The sequence below is a fragment of the Perissodus microlepis genome, chromosome 19 (assembly GCF_051167445.1).
Source record: "Perissodus microlepis isolate ML-2025 ecotype Zambia chromosome 19, ASM5116744v1, whole genome shotgun sequence".
Taxonomy (NCBI): Eukaryota; Metazoa; Chordata; class Actinopteri; order Cichliformes; family Cichlidae; genus Perissodus; species Perissodus microlepis.
In genome coordinates this window covers 13,520,325-13,526,429 of record NC_140479.1, presented here as the reverse complement: position 1 = coordinate 13,526,429, position 6,105 = coordinate 13,520,325, and positions in this window count along the sequence as shown.

Genomic DNA, 6,105 nt, shown 5'->3' with positions numbered 1-6,105 from the left:
CTGCCACCCAGTGTGCAGAAGAACAGCTGCAGCTATTTACTGCTATTTTTCTCAGTATCGGTGTCTAAATGCTAATGCAGCTCCTTCATAGTGCCAAACTGAAGTCACTTTATTCATTCCTTATATGAGAGCTACTGCAAACATTACACAATAAAAGACTTTTAACTGCATTTATCTAATCAAGTCTGCTCCTAGTTTGTTGATATTCTCAGTCCAGCAGAGTTTACAGACCTTGAATGCTAATGGTACTATTAGAATGCAGTGCATGCCCGCACTGTGCAGGGACTCCAGCCTTCTTGCAGTGAGCAAAGCCCTGACATGTATACACACGCGCTGAACTCATAGTTCTTTCTATAACATATAAACCCACTATTTGTCTTCAGGGATGCTTGGGCATCTTGAAGCTTAAAGATCTATATTTACTTCTTTGCTCACCCAATCCCTATAACAGTGACCTGTTTGCCCTTCTCTTTCTCCTCTGTCTTTTTTTTATTATTTTATTTTCATTATTGCTTGTTATCACAACGACATCTGATTGAACCTGTTCCTGTTAATCATCAGTTTTCATCCAATCATCGCTCAGACACTTAAGCAATCTGAAAATTCTAACTCTCACATTGTTGCAGATCTTTGATTGCGCTATCTATATGCAAATGATGTGTGAAATTCGACCGCAGCTCGTATGTTGCAGGCTTTTGTTGGGAACCTGTGTAACTCAATATCATCTATTAAAAAACCAAGTCACATATTCGGTAAGTTATAAAGAAGCTTTGTGGGGGGGGTGGTTATTTATTTGCAGCAGCCTTGGATAACTGTAATAACAATTTTCAGCACCAATCCATTCAACACATAGTGTGTATGTGTGTTTACAGTTGCCTAGATGCTGAACGTGCACAGCCTCGCGTTCTCTCCCAGCAGCTGCGTGTTTCCCAAGGCTATCGATGTTCCTATACAGCACATAGCAGAACAGCATGCAAATCTTCCACATGATCAACTCTCAAATAGGAATGAGGTAAGTAACGTTTAATGGAGTTTAGTGTTCTGATTTCAAACTTTCATGAGGCTTCATAAAAGCAATTATGTTAGATGTGGGATACAAATGCAGAAGATTTAAGAGAATCAAATTCATATAACAGGATAACATATGCTCACATAGACTTAATTCAAAATGGTTTAGTGTCATCATCATGTTTGAGATTTGTGTATTTGGAACCAGGATGTATCTTTATTAAAATGCAAACCAAGCTATTTTTAGAAGACTACTTTGAGAAGATTTAATAGAGTGATTGTCTAGCGCTGGTGTGATTATACCAGCTTCAGTTATTCTAGAGGATCAGATTAAGTAGTAGTAGCCAGTATAGTGTAGTATATTACAGCTTCAGAAGTAAAACAGCAACCCTCATTCTGGTGCTCTGATGATGTGGACAAGGAAAGGAAAGGGGGGGGGGGGGGGGGGTTATTTTGTTTTGTTGCTTTTGTTTGTTTGTTTGTTTTTCTGACTTTTCCTTATCCATACAGCCCAGATTTGTTCATTTTGGCCTTACAGTGATGGAGCTTTCTTAATGGACTTGAGGATAAATTGTTCAGAATGAAAACTCTAAAGTGGCCCCAGGCAGTTAAGGGACTGTACAAACTCATTTGAGTGGAGTCAAGTATAAGACATTTTAATGTTGTATCTGGTACAGAAAGAGAAAGCTAATTAAGACATTAAGATTTTTTTCTGTATTCTATCAACTAATATCCCAAACCCAGATTACAGGGTATATAACAAGTAACATAGTTCCAAATTTTGATTGCAAATGCCTTATGTCTCCAAATCTAGCTACTGTTTACCACAATATTCTCTAATATAAACAGTAATAAGTTAATCAAGTTAATGTTTGAACCCTGGGCACCAATATGTACATTAGTAAGATTAAAAATGTCCAAATGTATGGTCAACACTGAAAAGTTATGCATATTCCAGTCAGTCTAATAACTTGTGTTTGCCTTCCAACACTATTAAAACTCTCATTTGCTCTGCCTTTTTCTGACACCTGGTCCTTGCAAGAAATAAATCTGATAACGAAGCTATTTACATAAATGTCAACGTGTGGAAACTGATGATGAAAAAATGAACATCGTGAGACTTGCTGTAAGTGCCACTGTTGATCAGTGGAAAAGAATCAGAGTCTGAGGCGACACAGATTAGATAGGAAGGAGCAGCTGATGTACAGTAGCTACAGTAGCTTCTCTCTTGTGTCTTTTTTATGTTGCGAAGCTAACAGCAGCCAATATGTCAGCCCCAGCAATGTATTGCTCATGTTCAAATAGATAGCCATTCAGGTAACTCTAATAATGTATATATATATGGCTTATACCACTAATCTTGAGCGTACATATGGTTTCCTCCAACTTTGAGGAATAATCTAAGCATAAATGCAGTACTATAGTGGCTTTTAGCAGTGTAACAGGCCCTAATAATCATATGATTATGTTATGTTTAGCAAGAGTGAAATTTAGAAGAAAGAAAATTTAAACTAACATGTCTCGTCTGCTTAATCAAATTATAAATGGTTTAGTAATTACAATGCCTAACATAACAATGCTACATCCATGTCAGTGAGGTGGTGCTACACGGGCTTGTAAAGAAATCTCAAAAGATTTAGAAAAAGATTTAATCCATTCAAAACTTCTTAATTAGTTCACTTGCATTTCACAGCAGTTCAAAAAAACAAAGTGTAAAGGTAAGGTGATTTTTATTTTAGGAGGTTAACAGCTATTATTTATCATACAGCAACATTTTTATGCAATAACATATCCGTGAAATAGGCTGGAGATGACATCATATACAACCATATATCATAGTCTGACTAGTTGCATTGTGCAGCAAGTGCAGATACTCAAGTATATATAGGAGTTATTTTTCAGCTGTAGCTGCATTTTTGCAGAACGTATATTTGCATCCGTTTGCCTAAAATGTGAGAAACCACATTCATCTTGTTTAAAATGCCAATAACAGCAGCAACATTGCCTGTGCCTGCTATTAGTCAGTGATTCAGGCATGCAGATGAGATGTCTCAGTGAGCCGTCTTGCCACAAATCTCTGCACGCTTGTCACGCTCATGCTCTCCCATTAGACCATGTTTTCTACATCTCTGCATCTGCATCGGTGCGTCGCAGCTTGATCTAACCTTCAGGTTAAGGCCGTTTGACACCGACGGTTATCAGATAGTATTATCATGGAGCTGCCATGTCCAGACCAGCACTGAGCATATACAAGGCCTGATAAGAGGCGTCCATGGCAGTTGGTGGGTCGTGTTTTTTCTTGAGCCCCACCAGACCAGAGTGTTTTGTAGTTGTAAGCCAGGAGGAGGAGTCAGCCTGTGTAAACTGGATAAAGAGAAACTCTGTTGACCTATGTATTTGCTTTGGTCTTGAATTTTGTGTAATGATTAGACTCTGAGGCCAGTTCAGCAAGATAGTAAGAGCTTTAAATCGTGATAGTGGGTTTGCTGGTACAACAGCTGGTGCCATCTTGGAGGACTAATGCGTCATGAGTGTAGAATTGCCTGGCAGGACTGTATATGACATTAAAACCAAATTAAAAGTAAAAATACCATTCATTTTTGTTTGTTATTCATTCAACAAAGCCCCTATAGCAGAGGGATTACAGAAGTATTTTGTAGTTTCAAATATTTTACAGTCATAATTGTTTAAAAAATTCCTGTTTTGACTGTTTTTGTACCACGCTGTATTGTATTGGCCCCACAATCTGGAAGGTTCTCATTCTTTAGCCTACATCTGAGCTATGATTTTATTGCAGTTGCTAATTTTTTGCTTGCGTATTGCAAGCATTCATTTCCATTAGTATTCATTTCAACCCATGTTTCAAGCCACTAAATTGATGTAGCTCCGACTCCGAAAGTTCAGCTCTATCCGTGCTAAATTCCTCGTTGTTCACTAGCTAGCAGCTGTATAGCTGTGTGTGTCTGTTGCTTTGTTTGGCAACTGGCACTGATGGTTTTTTTGAAACTTTTATGCTCGATCAAAGCTGCTGACAGCAAGAAAATGATATTAAAAAAAATGTGCAGTCTGTAAATATTCAGGTTGAAACTACAACTACTGTAACAGTCAGAAAATGGACCTGCTCGCCCATGTGACCAGACATTTGACGGATACTGCAAGTCCTGTCTTATAACACTCATGGCTATTTTCACTATTGCAAAAACTGTTAACTGATATAAAAAATACTAAAAAAAAGAGCTATTATATAAACTAAAGACTAAAATTTTAATCATGTATAATATTTGATATTTAATATTTAATCTAATATTTTTAGGTATCAAGCCATTAAGTGATGTAAAATTAGAAATACCAAAGGTGGGTGGAGGAGCTAGAAAGGATACGAAAGGGGAAGCCAACAGTAATAATTGGAGCCCTCGGGGCTGAACTGGTACAGTGACTCCAGCAGGTTCCAGGAACGACATCCGAGATCTCTGTCCAGAAGAGTGCAGTCCTAGGAACAGCTAAGACACTGCAAACTCCCAGACCTCTGGCAGAGGAGGAAACAGGGATCAAAATACTGACGGTCTCATCTTCTCACAGTCCCTTCATTCTCTTGCTCTCCAGTATTTTTTTGATGTTCTCCTCCCCTAAGCCCCATCCCAGATTCTCTATTCCACAGATAAAGACTGACTCTCCATCCCTCACACTAAATTTTGGGGGACAAAGATGTCAGTGCTGTTGTCCTGACTCTCTAGAAAAGGCTTTCCTCTGAGATCCATAGCACTCGATTTGTGGACATTTTCCAAAAAGTAGTTGAAATAATAGTTATTCAAGCTTTGGGGCTTTGACTTGTCACTTTTTCATTATTATTATTATTATTATTATTATTGTTGTTGTTGTTGTTGTTGTTAATAATATTAGACAACACATTCTACCTCCTAGAACACAGCCGCCTTGAACAGACTTGGATTGCCAACTGATAAAGAGGGCAGGACTTCCAGATATCTGCGTGTGCAAAAACCTCTCTGAAAAACTTGTCCATAATTATACTGAGTTCATTTATCGAAATGTACATTTTATAAAGATATAAAGCTTCTCCATCACCTAGTGACCCTGAATTGAATAAACAGCTAAGGGGATGGATGGATGGATATGTTTTATAAAACTACTTTAATTGTGTGGTGCCTGTATGTAAAGTAATTAACCAAGAATAACCTCAGGCAAGGTTGTACTTTTCCATCTTAGGGGAACTATGAAGCTGCACCCACCAATTATCTTTAATATGAGGTGATTTTTAATTCAGGTACCTGAACGTAAGGAGGGGAAATAAAACTCAGCATAGACTGTAAAGTTCACAGACAGATGGTTAAATAATCAATTAGAAAAGATGCAGCATATTGGAGAGCAAAGAAAAGTAATGTGCCTCATTTTAAACATAAGTTTTATGTTATATTTTACGAAGTTGCAAAGGATGAAGCAGAAAGTTTCAGAGCTGATGGGCACTGACTGAAAAGCCTGCTCACCTCTAGCTAAAAGAGACATCGCTGTCCTCAAACACACCTAGACTTTTGGCTGCTGGGCTGGGATTTTATAGACAAGGACCCGAGTTGTTTTGCAGAGAGGATATGGGCAGAGGGCAGAAAATAATTGTATCAGATTTATTATTTATTATCTGGGTGCTGTATGCATAACAGAGATGATAAGAAAAAACTGTGCTTGCATATAATGTGTTCTAATACTTATAGGCCTGGAAAGGTGCTTTGAGCTACATCGCATGCTAATTTAAAATGAACCAACGACAGCATGTTAATGGTGTTAATAATTGATTATCTTAATCAAAGCTGTGTATGTGCTGTTCAGAGATACATCAAACATTAAGGATACAATTTATTTTTCTAAACTTTTGCTAAAAGCAGTCATTTGAAATTCAATCAGTTGAAGAATGGCACTGGAAGAGGTCATAGAGGTCATTTTGCAAAGTAGTAATAGACTTATTGTTTAGGTTGGAGGGCTCATTCTCATGATGGATTCAGTAGAACTGCACCTTATTAGCCATTTACATTCATGAACCATCTTACACAATGGTTGCCAGAAGGCATTTAATCCCCCAACAGCTTT